This window comes from Lutra lutra, chromosome 5 (genome assembly GCF_902655055.1).
Source record: "Lutra lutra chromosome 5, mLutLut1.2, whole genome shotgun sequence".
NCBI classification, from domain to species: Eukaryota; Metazoa; Chordata; class Mammalia; order Carnivora; family Mustelidae; genus Lutra; species Lutra lutra.
The window spans coordinates 17008960-17025029 of record NC_062282.1 but is presented as its reverse complement, the minus strand read 5'-3'; positions in this window follow the sequence as shown (position 1 = coordinate 17025029).

Below are 16070 nucleotides of genomic sequence, written 5' to 3'. Positions count from 1 at the left end.
TTGCAGTTATTTTAACTGTTTCCTCCCTACACCTTCTTCTTCCAACATATAGAATGAATCTTTTAAATTCAGTGTATCCTTCATGTCCCTAAAAGTGTTTGGATGGTCCCTTACTTGCCTGTTTTTGAAATACAGACATCAAATTTAACTGATTTTTTTTGTTGTTGCTATTCTTTTCCCTCTCCAATCTGTCTTTATTATAGTGACTAGCTGTCTTTCAAGAACTCTTGTTTTTTTCAAGATTAACAGCCTATTCACAAAAATACTGGTGACTCCTTGTTGCTTACTGAATAGACTACCTAAAACAGAGACCTTATGGAACAGAATTACTCTAGGAGAATTGATCCTGAATATAGAAAAATGTTGGAGTTTATTAATTGATTCATCATGGGTCTCCACAAAGAGGAATATATGAAAAATGCAATAAGTGGCTGATGTGGTTGGCTTAGGCTTTGGGGTAGAATGTTCACTGTGGTTGTTTTTTTTTGTTTTGCTTTTTTTTTTTTGTTTTTTTTTTGTTTTTTTCTGTCCCATTGGTACTGGGAAATGCAGATGCAATCTATAAATCCACATGGTTGTTAAACAGCTTCTAGGGGAGAGATTCCAAAGGTGAAATTGTTGGATTGCTCCATGGTTGCTTTTGTGCAGGTTCATATGGTAAAATACTAAGCAGAGTTTTGGAAAAATGTGGAAGGTTATTCCAAGGAAAGACTTGAAACTATAGTTACACTATTTAAATTGGAAACAGAGATTTACATGAAAGAGACAAGTAACATATTTGAAGGAATTATGTTCACGTTACAACATGATTGGATATACGACTTTTCTCTCCCAACAAAAACTCCAAATCTCTATCCTTATCTTCCGACATGGGCTTTTTCTATGGATATAAACCAAACAAAAAACAAACAAATAGAAACATTGACTTATATAAGAAATACATTTCTTCTCTTGGAAAAATAAAAAGCAATTGGCTTATGATATATAGGAGACTTTATGTAAAATCTACCATTATATAACCACTCTGAATTTTAGGGAATTATAAATACAATCCAAGAATTGTCTTCACCTAATTTATTTAATTTATTTACACCTTATTTATCAGGTCCTTACTGAATCCTAGAGCTTTTCTGAAAATACATTCAATTTTCTTGCATTTTATCTTCCTGTAAACTACACATTCTACTATATGTCATGTTCAAAATGTCCATAGAACAACTGTGACTATTTATCACTCCTGCTTTCAGAATATTACTATTTTAGTCCTCTTTTTGTTTGCTTTGATTTGTTTTTCCTCCTTTTGAACATAAAGCCTTTTTTTTTTTTTTTAATTCTTGGCCCTGGTTAAAACAACTTTTTTTTTTTTTTTTTTTTAAGATAGAGAGAGAGCACAGGCAGGCAGATGGCAGGCAGAGGCAGAGGGAGAAGCAGGCTCCCAGCCAAGCAAGGAGCCAGATGTGGGACTTGATCCTAGGATTCTGGCATCATGACCTGAGCTGAAGGCAGCCACTTAAGCAACTGAGCCACCCAGGTGTACCCTGGTTAAAACATTATTTTGATGTCCTTGTTGCTTCATCCAAAACTCTCCTTCCCCCCCCACCTCCAAATATTTCAATAATCCTAAGAGGTTTCAATCTCAACTGAAAGGACACATTTCCAAAATTAGGTGGATTAATTTAGATATTTCTTCACTTGAATGATTTTCATCTCTACTCCCTGTTTACTTTTACAATTGCCCCCAAAAGGATCTTCTAAGCACCCAAAGGCCTTCTACCTCAAAAATATTAATTGTAAACACTCCACTCTCTCAGCCCAGACACTGTGTTTTGCAGTATCTCACATTCTCAATAAAAATATTGCTTGCCTAATTGTCTTCTGAGATTTTAGTTGTGTATGAATTTCTTCAGGATGTCAAACATGAGCATGTTGTTTCTCAATCCATATTTTCCACCCTTTGAAAAAGTATATCTTTATCAATCATTATGAAAGTCTGTAATTATATTAATTAACTTCAAGGGTATTTTCATACAGTGACATAAGGATCAATGCAATATTCTAGGTAGTTATTTTGAACTAATTTGATGCCTGAATTTGTTATTTAACTAAAAAAGATAATGCCTTAAATGTCCCCTGATTTGCAGAAGTAATGGTTTCATTTGATTGAGAATGAGAGTTTCCTTGTTTCTCTGAGCTTTATCCTTCACTGTCTGAAATATTTGAATTTATCTTAAAATTCAGTTCTAGATATATAAAGCTGACTGCAAGTTTCTAAATACAAACAATGATGTCTGTTACCCTCTCTACATACAACACAACTTCTATATTTAGCCAAAGCTTACCTGTCAATCTGTAAAAATCTATAAAAAAATTATTATATATTTCAGAATTAAATATATATATACACACACATATGTGTGTGTGTGTGTGTATAATCAGTACCCCAAGTGAGTTGCTGTTTCTAGAATTTTATAAAAATGGAATAATACAGTATATACTCTTTTGTATACAATTTCTCTTAGTATAATGATTCTAAAAATCTTCCATGCTATCATGTATTCACCAATCCATATTTTATTTTATTTTTAATTGCTTAGTGTGTGTGTGTGTGTGTGTGTGTGTGTGCACGCGCGTGGGTATGTGATTCATTTTAAGGTTTTGTCTATTGTAAGTCAAGTTGCTTCAAATATTTGTCTATAAATCTTTGCATGAATCTATTTTTCATCTGTCTTGGAGGAACACTTCAGCATAGAATGTCAAAATTTAAGGGTAGATTAATATATAAATCATTACTAAACTGACAAATAGTTTTCCAAAGAGGTAGTTTTTACATCTCCACCTCCATCCCCAGAGTATATGAAAGTTACAGTTCTTTAGCATTGTTAACACGTAATATTGCCAGTCTATTAATTTGATACATATAAATGTTATTAAATAATATATTATTGTTTGAATTTGTTTGACAAATAACGTTTTCATGTATACATTTGTCCATTCATGTATCTCATTTTGTGAAATATTTGTTCATATGTCTCCTCTGGTGGGAAAGTGGGGAGACTTTTTGTTATTTTCTTTCTAAGTCATAATAGTTGTTCATATATTCTGAATCCAAAACTTTGCCAGACATAAGTATTGCAAATATTTTTACTGCTTCTGTGGATTGCTTTTTTATGTTCATAACTATGTACTTTAAAAATAATATGAAAGAATAATTTATTGATTAATATAGTTTCATTATGATCTGTAAATAAAATCATTATTTTGGGGTACCTGGGTGGCTCAGTGGGTTAAGCCTCCACCTTTGGCTCAGGTCATGATCCCAGGGTCCTGGGATCGAGCCCTGCTTTGGGCTCTCTGCTCAGTGGGGAACCTGCTCCCCTCTCCCCTTCTGCCTGTTTGTGATCTCTCTCTCTGTCAAATACTTTTTTTTTTTAATTTTAAAAAAATTTAAAAAATAAAATCATTATTTATTGATCATGTAAACCATTTTATCGTATATTTTCTTCTTGGAGATTCATATTTTTAAATTTTACCTTTAGTCTTATAATTCATTTCAAGTTATTTTTTCTGTATGGTGCTAACTTTCTTTTTTTTTTTTTTTTACATAGGAATATATAGTTGTTTTCATGCACCATTTGTTGAAAACACCTTTCTGTCCTCATTCAATTGACTCAATATATCTGTGTCCATCTGTTTGGGGACTGCTTTTTTATTGTATTGATCGAAATGTTAAACCTTATGACAACAGTTATTGTCTTGGTAACTACAGTAAACCTTGAAATCAAACACTGTACTTTCACAAACAAAATTGTGAGGTTTTTAAGATTGGTTTTGGTTATTCTAAGCCAGCTGTATTTCAAAATAAAATGTATAGTCAACTTATCAATGAAAAATTGCCATCTTAGATATACATAGTCTTTCCAATCCTTGAAAATCTCTATTCATTTAAGTATCCTTTAGTTACTATCAGCATCTTTTATAGTGTTCAGTAAAGAAGTCCATACATATTTTGATAAATTATTTCTAAGAATTTTATGTTTTTGTAACTTGTAAGTGGAATTAGAAAATTCATTTCAAATGATTTGTTGCTAGTATGTATATAAGCACAAATGATATGCTTCTTAACTTTGACTTCTATAATCCTACAAAATTTAGAAGTTATTTTTTGAAATGTTTTGGGAAGAATATTTAAGTTATTCTATAGATAGACACATCATCTGCAAATAGATGAAATTTTCTTTCTTTCTGACATCTATTTCAGCAACTTTTTTTTATTTTACTGTAATTTCTATCATCAATAGCAGAGTTTAAATATAAATAGTGACAAAAAGAATTCTTGATTTTTTACTTCTTTCAAAGTATAAATATTCAATAATTCCATGTTAAGTATGATTTCTGCTATATATTTCATACACTATAAGGGCAACTTAATTTTAAATGTTGATGCTGTACCATATAATTTTTCAAAATTTGTTCATTGTTTTTATTTTTTATTGGTTATTTTAGTTTGTAAAACAATATGTGGCCTCTACAATAGGAATATTTTTATCTCTTTTGTCTATTTTATAGTAATCACTTACTCATGTAACATTCCATTGGCTAATAATCCCACCCAAATATTGCAAGATTGTAATATGCTTGTAATGTCATTAAATTAATTGTTTAATAAGATACTGCCTTCTATGATGAAGTGCACACACACACATTCTTACATTTATTTTAAGAATCTATCTAGCAGTTCATTTCCAAGGAATTTTTTAAAATGTATGATGGATATTGAATTTTCTCAAGTGCCTTCATTTTAACTCTTAATTTAATAATGATTCTTACACTTACCTCTACCAATATTATTAAAAGTTTAGGTGGACTTTCATATATTACACATGCATTTCTAACATCTATAATGGAATTTTTCAATCTTATTTATATGTAAAATTGATTAGTAATATTATGGATTTGGTGACAATATTTTTAGGTTTTAGGAATCCATATTTAATGTGCTTCATGAAATAATTTTGTAAGTTTCCTTTATCCTCTGAAATAATTTAAGTGTTGCACTGAAATCATCATATCTTTTTTTAAAAGATTTATTTATTTATTTGAGAGAGAGAAAGAGCTCATGCACAAGTGCACATTGGGGCAAGGGGGAGTTGAAGAGGGAAAGGGAGAGAAAAGCTTAAGCAGATTCTGCAGAGAGAGCTGAGACTGATACAAGAGCTTGATCCCACAACAGGGAGATCATGACTTGTGCCAAATTCAAAATTTGGGTGCTCAACCGACTGCACCACCTAGGTAACTCCATCATATCTTTAAAGATTTAATATGCTTCTTGTGCAAAACAATCTGGAAGAAAGTATTTTGTGGAAGCTCTTTATATGGTGAACAAATCGTAAGTAGTTTTTTAGAGCGTTTCTTTTCTGAGGTCAATATAGTGAGCTACATTTAATTTTCCAAAAATAGTTAAAATCCAATTGAGTTTTATAATTTTTTTAAAAAGAGATATGTAAACTTTTGAAAAATTTCATGCAATTGTGTCTTCTTTAATTTGAATTAGATTATGTAGTACTTGGAGCTTTGTTTGATGTTGCAAGAAACTAGCTGGTAAAATGTACTTTTATTCATTACATTCTGCATCCTAAATTGATTAACTTTTGCTTATACATTCTTTCTGCTGCCTTTGTGTTGACATTAATTTTCCTCATATATTTTTGAAATGTGTTCTAATTTCTTTATTAGGATTTTATATTTATATGTATTTTTAAAATATTTTATTTATTTATTTGAGATAGAGCAAGTGAGAGAGAGAACACAAGTAGGGGGAGAGGCAGGGGAGAAGGAGAAGCAGGCTCTTCACTGAGCAGGGAGCATGATGCTGGGCCCTATGCCAGGACCCTGAGATCATGACTTGTGCTAAAGGTAAATGCTTAACCAACTAAGCCACCAGGCACCCTCATTTTATATTTATATTTATTTAATGATATAATATTCCTATTTAAACTGTTCTATCAGATTCACCATATGTCATAATTTTAAAGAAATTCTGAAATTTTATTTTTCCCATTGACCAAAAAACATCTTATAAGTGTTAAAAATAATATTACAGTATTATTTATAAGTTGTTATTTTTTTTTAACTTGGGGAAGAGCTTTTTTTTTTTAAGATTTTATTTATTTATTTGGCAAGAAGAGGTCATAAGTAGGCAGAGAGGCAGGCAGAGAGAGAGAGGAGGAAGCAGTGTCCCTACTGAGCGGAGAGCCCGATGTGGGGCTCGATCCCAGGACCCTGGGATCATGACCTGAGCCAAAGGCAGAGGCTTTAACCCACTGAGCCACCCAGGCGCCCCAGGGAAGAGTTTTATATTGAAATATTTTAGTGTTATTTAGGTACATAGAAAAATATTTTTTGAGATCTGTGCTATTTTTCCTTGAGGCAAATTCTTCCTTATCTCTAATGTCATACCTCCACTTCAAAGTATGGCTATGTGTATTTTGGAATATAGTGTTTCACTGGAAGGGGAAAATTACCATTGGTTATAAAAAGTTATATAAAATATGAATAACATTCTGCTCTCTCGTAAATGGCCATATTAGACGTCATCTCAATGTGAATGAACATTGAATCATAGAAGGTATTACTTTTACATATTCTAATGTGGAAGGACTGAGTTTATATACTTAAATCTTTATCAATAAATTTAAAATGCATTAATAATATATATATTATAATAACATTTATAATAATAAATGTTAAATAGGAAACAAGTAATTTATCCTAAACAAAGGGCAATACAAATATGCCATCATCTTTCTACTGTTTTTTTTTTGCACCTTACTTTTCCACAAAATCATTTTTAATCTTTAATTAGGTAAAAAAGAAATCATAAATATATACATATATAGCATATGGACAGTTTTTCATTGAGAAATTGAAAATTAAAACTATACAAGATGGCACTTTATACACATTACATGGCTGAAATTAACTGCCTGACATAACCATGCATTGGCAAGGATGTGAGACAACTAAAATTCTCCTAAATTCCTGGTGGAATTTTAAATAGTATAACATTTTATACTATTTATTATTTGTACAATGTTTAAAAGTATAATTTTGCAAAATTCTTCAGCAGTTTCTTAAAATGTTAAATGTGCATCTACCATATAACCCAACATTTGCTTACCTAGGTATTTAGCCAAGAGAAATAAAAACGTATGCCCACAAAAAAAAGTTGCATACAAATATTCACAGTGACTTTATTCATAACAGTAAAGAGTTAAAAACAACTTGAGTACCTGTCAAATGTTCAATGGTTAAGCAAATAACAATCATATAGATTGGATAGTAGTGATAAAAAAGGAATGAACTACTCATGCATGCACTGACATGACTGAATTTAAAATCATTTTGCTAAGTGAAGGAAGTCAGGAAAAACAGAGCAATTTGTGTCAGAAAAAAAAATAGGAATCTAAGTGGAAACCAGTCTATGATGACATCAGTGGTTACTTGGGCAAGAATTGGAGGAACAAAGGGACATGAGAAAACTTTTGGGTTCTTGAAAGTTTTCCGTATCTTGACTGTGGAACTACCTACAATATGTGAAGTCCAACTCCTCTTTACTATATCTCTCACTTAATGTGACTTTTCTAATTTTATAATGAGTCATTACTTACTAGGAAGGATTTATGTTGAGTAGGTGTTACATGTGCTGAACAGGCCACAACTGAAGGTTTCAAAGGTACTGTTTTCATTGTACTACAATGTAAAACTACTATACCTTTCTCTCTGTAATCTTGCTCAATAGGTAATTTTCAGCCAAATATTTACCAAAATCCCATGAGAGCAACTTCCCAGTTTTATAAGGCTTCTGAAGAAACAAAGTAAGATTTATGAATACAGATTCATTTCAAATATATTCATGGTGTTCTGATTCAAGAGCTTCCATTCTAATTCGATCAGATCCTTCAAACTCAGCTCTAGTTAAGCTAATGTGGGTGATAATTACTATAATTTTTAAACTTTTATTACTTCCCAAACCTACTAAACATGAACATATTTAGAGTTGTAGAAAATAAATTCATAATGACTAATCATAATTACAATTGTGAACAATTTCTTATAGATCCTTTCAATATGAGCAATAGAAATTATTCCATTTTAGGTATAGATTACCCACATAAGGTCATGAAGAAGCCTCTGGTTTCTGAGTCTAGAGTTATAGCATCATATTAAAGCACGTTATGTGGGGCCTTTGGTTCATTAATGGTATTATCTGCATAATGTGCATATTGATCTATCAGCTGGTTGGATGAATTTTCAGGAGGATTATATGGTGATCCCAGTTGCAGAGAACCTAGGAAAATAGAATCAGTGATAATAAAGCTGAATTTTATTGTGAAAATTCAGGATATCCACAGTAGCCTTTGGTATTAGATGTAGGCATATGTATTATATGTGAGTGTTTCTGCTTTATTCTGATTCTCAGTCTCACATATAAGAAAGAAGCAGTAAAAGTAATGTATGAATGAACTGAATGAAACATAAGAGAGAACTATATGGCCTGTAGCAAATCAGAGAACTGATGCCTTTTTAATGATATTCTTATTTATTGTTTCTATCAAAACTGTGTAGATTGGATTCAGTCCACAGTGTGTCAGGTTGCAAACTCTGTTGCACTGCTATAATGAGAAATGAAAAAATGTCTAATTCTATCACAAATGTATAATGCATTAAGTAAACAGTGCCTTCTCTTATGTCCCCAAAAAATAATTGTAGTAAGCAAATGGTTCTTCATGGTCTGATTTTGTCTCCAGTCAGCACAAAGTTTTGTTATTATTAATATATTTATTTGTCTTAATTTTACATTTCAGTCATCTATTATCTATCAGAAAATAACTGTGATATGATAGAAGACCACAGGAAGTTATAATAATTTCTTTTGTAATTGTGGTAGGAACATGAGACCTGCCAACCTCTGCATCACCTTCTTTCCTCCCTCCTTCCTCCCTTTTCTCATTCCCTACGGACACTCTCCCATTTCTTTCAGTCCAGCCATTAATCTGGAGGCAAGGATGGGTTTGCTATTGATCCTTTCGTCACTTTTTTTAAAATTACATTTTGTGCTGTGGTTCTTCTAACCTTTCTCTGACCTCTGTGTTTTGTCTCTTGAAATGTTGAGGGTACCAAAAACCTGGTGCTGTGCTGTGTCACATTTTGGAGGATGAAAGAGGGACTAGTTGCAGGTAAAGAACTGAGTTGTTAGTTTAGAAATTCAGCAATCGTGTGTACATGCCTTAGAGAGGTCATAATTGATCTTTTGATGCCATTCCCATTATATTTCACAATTAATCTTGGTTCTGAAAGTGCAAATAAATTCATTAACAACCATCACCAACAAAAACAAATTAAAAAAAAACACATGAGCTGGATCATTTTAAAATAAGCAATACAGTATTATTAGCTATAGACACAAGTTGTACACAAATCTCTTGAACTTATTCATCATGTATAACTGAAACATACTCATCAAATAATAACTCCTTATTTTCCCCTACCCTAGCCCCTGGCAACACTACTCTATTCTCTGGTTCTGTGAGTTTGACTATTGTAAATACCTCATGCAGGGGAATCATGCATTATTTGTCCCTCTGTGACTGGCTCATTTCCTTAGCATAATGTCATCAGGTTAATCCATGTTGCTGCATATGTAGAAGTTCCTTACTTTTTATGCCAATAAAATTATTAATAAAAATACAATAATATTCCATTGTATGTATATACCAAATGTTGTTTATCTATCCATGGAAATTTAGGTTGTTTCCATACCTTTGCTATTGTGAATAAAGCTTCAATGAGCACAGGAATATAAATATCACTTAAAGCTTCTGATTTCAATATTTTGGATATATTCCTGTAAATAGAATTGCTAGATAATAATAGTTGTATTTTTAATTTTTGAGGATTCTCAAAATGTTTTCCATAATGACTGCACCAATTGGCAATTGACAGTTCCTAGCAACAGTGTACAAGGCTTTCCTTTTCTTCCTTCACATTTTTGTCAACTCTTGTTACTTTTTTCTTTTTTTGGTACGGCCATCCTGACAGGTATAAGATGATTTGTTGACTAGGTTTATATTTCCCTAATGATGAGTGATATGGAATATCTCTTCTTTTATCTATTGGCCATTTGTGTGTCTTATTTGGAGAAATGTCTTTTCAAGTCCTTTACACTTTTTTATATAAGTTTATTTGTATTTTTGTTATTGAATTCTAAGAGTTCCTTATATATTATGGGTTTTAACCTCTTTTATCAGATACATGGCTAGCAAATATTTTCTTCCATTCTATAGTTTGCTTTTTAACTCCCCTTTGCTGAGGAGAAGTATTTTTAGTTTGATATAGACCCACGTTTTTTTCTGATGTAGTTTTTTTTTCACTTTTTTTTTTTAATGTAGTTCCACTTTCTTTTTCCTTTGCTGTCTGTGATTTTGACGTCCTATCCAAAAATTGTTGCCAAGATCAATAGCAGAAGTCCCCCCTGGTTTCTTTTATGAGTTTTAGGGTTTCTAGTCTAACATTCATAAATATTTCATTCATTTTAAGTTGATGTGTATAGTGTGAGATGAGGGTCAACTTTTATTCTCTAGCACGTGGATATCTAGTTTCCTCAATACCATTTGTTGAAGAGACTATTCTTTACCCCATATGTATGATTGATACCCTTGTTGGAGATATATACGGTTATTTCTGTGCTCTCTCTTCTGTTCCGTTGGTCTATACATCTGTTTTAATGCCAATATTATGTTATTTTGATTACAGTAGTTTTGTAATAATATATTTTGAAATGAAGAAGCATGACACTTCCAACTTTATTGTTCTTTCTCGTTTGTCTTGCCTATTTTAGGTCTTGTTTTTTCTAGTTCTATACGAATTTTAGGATTAAAAAATTATTATTTTTTTAAAGATTTTATTTATTTATTTGACAGAGAGAGATCACAAGTAAGCAGAGAGGCAGGCACAGAGAGAGAGGAGGAAGCAGACTCCCCACTGAGCAAAGAACCCGATGTGGGGCTCGATCCCAGGACCCTGAGATCATGACCTGAGCCGAAGGCAGAGGCTTTAACCCACTGAGCCACCCAGGCTCCCCTAGTATTAAAAAATTATTAAAAAAAGAATTTAAATCAGGACCTTGAAGAGTTATAAACTCTCCCGTGTTTATTGTAGCGTTCTTCACAATAGGCTGGATATGGAAACCACCCAAGATGAAAGGATAAAGAAGATATGGTAGATAAATATGATGGATTATTATTTAACCTTGGAAATAATAATAATATTATTTAACCTTGGAAATAAAGGAAATTCTGCCATTTGCAGCAGCACAGGTGAATGTTGAGGACATTTCCTAAGCTGGTCACAGAAGAGAGTGCATGATTCTAGTTATAGGAGGGATCTAAAGTAATCAAATTCACAGAAACAGATTACAGTTATACTTGCAGGGACTGAGGGGTGAGGAAATGGGGAGTTTTTCAATATGTATATAGTTTTTTTATGTTAGAGGAGCAATTTCTAGATATCTGTTGTACAACATAGTGTTTTAGGATTAAAATACAATATTCATTTCTAAATTTGTTAAGAGGGTAAATTCCATTTAGTGTTCTTACCACAAAAGCAAAGCAAAATCAAAATCAGAGATTCAAGGAAACTTTGGGGCTGTTTAATATGTCTACTACCTTGATGCTAGTGATGATACCATGGGTGTTTGCATATGGTCAAACTCATCAAACTAAATAAGTGCAGTTCTTTGTATGTTAATTATACCTCATAAAGCTTTAAAAATAATTATCTAGGAAGTTTTACCTATCATATGTTAATAACAATATATAAACAAAAGAGCTTGATATAGTCCAGTATAGAAAAATTTTAGTGTATTAAATACATTTATATTTTTCTTCTTCATAAATACATGCTGTTTTAAGAAAATGGAAATTTAAATTATAATCAAGCAGCTTCCAATTATATTCGACTTCCACCTTCTAAAAACAACTGAACTTTGTTTTAGGACAAATATATCTCTACTTCTCAGAAGTATGTGGTTATCTTATTTTTAGCTCTAATAAAAGGGCTTTGTTTAATTGCCTTGAGTCTTATAAATTTCAAGAAAAATATTGTCATTCATGCTGTGCTCTTTCTCTTAAAATAATTCAAAACTGACTGAGTATTTTGGCAATCTATTCATTATATTGGACAGTAAAGCACATGGGTTAACATTTTAAAATGTCAGACACTTTTGCTTAATTGAACTGGTTTCTTCCACGATGTTAGTATGCAATATCAATAAATGAGAAATACAATTTTGACCTTCCAAATGGTCAAATTAACTTTTAAAATAAATCTATACATATTGAGACACAACTTAATTTTTTGCAAATATTACATTACTCATTAACTCATGGAAGATTAAAAAATCATATTGAGAGGACAAAATAAAAATAAAACAGATCACTCATTTTGTACTTCAACATTGAAATATCAGTTTCTAAATTACTTCTCAACATATAGCTTTATTACTTAGCAGCCATAAAAGAATGTTTAATTAATATGTCATTGAAAAATAGTCACTGATTTGTTAATAATAAACAGTCATATGGCATTTATTATTGTCAGTCACTGCTCTAAGTCCTTCAGCAATACTAATTCATTTTTTCATCTTACTACAACTCTTTGAGGGAGCTATTCCTTATTATTGTCACATTTTAGATGCGGAAACTGATACACACCATGTTTAAATAGCTAACATACACCAATAGAAAATGATAGTCCTTATGTCTTGGCAACACTGAATTGCCACATATATATGAGTTTTAGCACAATTTTATTGAGGATCTTTAATCTCTGCCAATAAACTCACACACATGTATAGAATCATAAATATACATGTATACATGTGCACATATATATGAATCATTTTTTGTGTGTATTTCTTGCTTTTACTACTACACAACAAACAGACTTTAATTTTATAATTGTTCACTATGTTGCCTCCTTAGCATCTCTCCTCGATTTCTAAAATACTGCAAGCGTAGAGGTGAGAAATAAATAAAAATGAGGTTGTGGTCATTCTATTTGAGTCCATATCTTGTTTAATTCTAAATCCAATTCTGTGTTTTCCAACCAGGTAAAGATATACATTCTTTTTTATATTTTAATACAATTACAATTGTATCCAATTATATATCTCTTATTTATAGCAAATATTTGCTAGCAGATGCATTGTCTTTCATTAATCTCAGGTGTCCATTACAGTGCAAACTGTATTGTAAGAATATCCTTATCATCATTGCCTATAACAATTCATGACCAATTGCAGTGCTTATGTGTATTTTAGTTAAAGAGATACAATTTATCAAGAGAAGTATGAAAATCTTATTTTATAAAATGTCTTTTGATAAACCACAGTAATTAATAATCTAAAAAAATGAAAACTTAATCCCAAAATTTATAAAATCTCATGCTTTGTTAGTTCACAAGCTTGAGCTAAATAAATATAAGGTGTGTTTTTTTTTTTCTTTTTAATTTCAAAAGTCAATCACAGTTAATGCATTTTAAAACTTTTTGAAATGCAATTTACTCTCTGTCTCTAAAGATTTGCATATAGCTTTCGTGGTGGGAAAACATAGAAGAATGCTGGAATGTCTATTGTCTGAGTCAGAGAGAAAATGAATACTCTTCACCCTCCCAAAAGTTCTCTGTGATCTCTTGGATAGAATTCCCTTCTTCTCTCTGCTTCAGATGCTGGTGTTTTGTTTGTTTGTTTGTTTGTTTTTGTTTTTGTCTTTTCATTGAAAGAGTATTATTGTTTTGTCACTTTTCAATAGCACATTTATCTCAAGCAAATATGCACACATTAGACCCAAACTTAAGAAGAGTTTCAATTATAAATACCTTAGATCCTCCCTATGTTCAGCAATATAAACAGCAGATAATCATGACCTTTAGTCATACAGACAAATTGTAATTTAGACAAAGAAATGCAGTATTAATCGTAATACAGTATTAATCGTATAACAGAATTAGTCTTTAATAGAATACCTTTAATAAGAAACAAAAAATTCAAGAAAATAATCTTGCTAAATATAACTCTTTTTATTTTAATGAGAAATGTGCATTTACTTATATGTTATTTCCCAATTAACTTTGTCATGGAGCAGGGATAATTAGAAACTGAAAGACAATCTCAAAAACTATGTATTTTACTGATTTGGGTTCATGCCATTTTCTTAAATTATTAATACATATTATTTCACAATATAGTAATCAAATCCCTTTCAATGCTCCTCAATTAATACAACACATGTATAACTAAATTTTAATTTTTTCAAAGATGTAATTGGATAAACATAAGGACACCTTTTGATTTTCAATAAGGACACATTTTCAATAAGTACACATTTGGATATAATTTCTGAGACTTGTAGAGCCATTTTCTTAGAAACAGGTCATATTTTCAAGTAAAATTGGCATATTAAATTATATGACTTTAGTCATTATTTACTTTTCCCATCCCTGAGGTTTGATTCCAAAAATTAACAGCAGTACCAATTTTGTAGATTTCTTATTTGGATATTTAATTTCCATAAACTATGTTGTACAAGAACTAGTTACTTAAATGTACCTATGTATCACAATGTATGCTATCTATTCTGAGCACTAAACAATGACACAAATATTGAGAATGGTGCTAGAAAGTCTACTACTGAAGAGATTATAAACAATAATCTAGGTAGTTTCTCATCTTCCTTAGAGTGATTTAAAATTTAAGTATATTTGTGTGAGTAATGATGATGAGATCCCTGAGAGAATAAATGTCATTTCTAGTGTTGAAAAAATGGAATAGCATCTAATTTACAGTATTCATTGAAATAAGATATTCTATATGGCATATTTTATAAGCAAATTATTTATATCTTGGTAAATTTTTAAATAATTTGACTTTATTGTCTTTAATTCTGTCAGGAAAAGAAAAGTGTTTGACAAAGTGCAGGACTCAACCTTAAGAGGCAAGTTTCCCCAGCTTATCTTCCATTCTGTGTGTTTTCCAGACAGATAAGAAAAGCAATAACTTACCTGGATTGGATGAGTTAGCAAATGTAATTACTTTATAAATACAGTCAGAGTACTATTTTAGAATGTCAAAATTGTGTATTTTATAATCTCGAAGTTTTAGTTGAAAGTGAGGACAATGAGAAAAGATTATACCCAGTTTCTAATGACAAAATAGTACCTTTTTCTGGATAGCAAATCTCTCCAACATTCTTAAACCTTTAATATGTCTACATAACATAATAATAGAAATTTCAAAGATATATTTATGAAAGAAGGAATTTGTAGCAGTAACATGTACCTTCTAAATTGTATAATTCCCTTCTCCATTAAAGTAAATGAGGTGGAGAAGAGAATTACCAACAGAAATTGGGAGTTGTTTCCTTTTGTTTGCCCATGAGCTGCCTTGACTGCCATAATGGACGATACAAAAAGAGGTAGGAAAAAACAACAATAACAATGTTTATTTGGAATGGCTTGAATGTATTAACCATAAAAGGCAGCCTTGTAAGAAAATCTTTTAAGACTAAGAACAAAGCCATTTGACTTCTTTGAAGTACAAAATAAATACATCTTCTGAGGTTCCATCTTAAATCTGGTTAGGATGGAGAACATTTGACATTTTAATCCTTGATGGGATCTTCCTTGCTACACTAATTAAGGAAAGCCTAGGATTAGTATATTCTTTCTAAGATAAACTGGAGTCCTGCTACACATGCTGTGTATGGAACATAATACTGTATTATCCTGTGGAGATTAATTATTCAATTATCTGTATTGACTAATAAAAGTTAGTGAAAGTAATTTGAAAGTAGGTTGATTATATGCAATTGTATTAGGCAATGAAAGGTATAAAAGCAGAAGGTACCCTCAAGTTTCTTTATGTCTTCCTAGAGCTGAGGTGATCTACCTTTGACCATATACATCTTAGTGCAGAAGCTCATGTCTCCCACCAGGCTACCATTATACAAGCATTA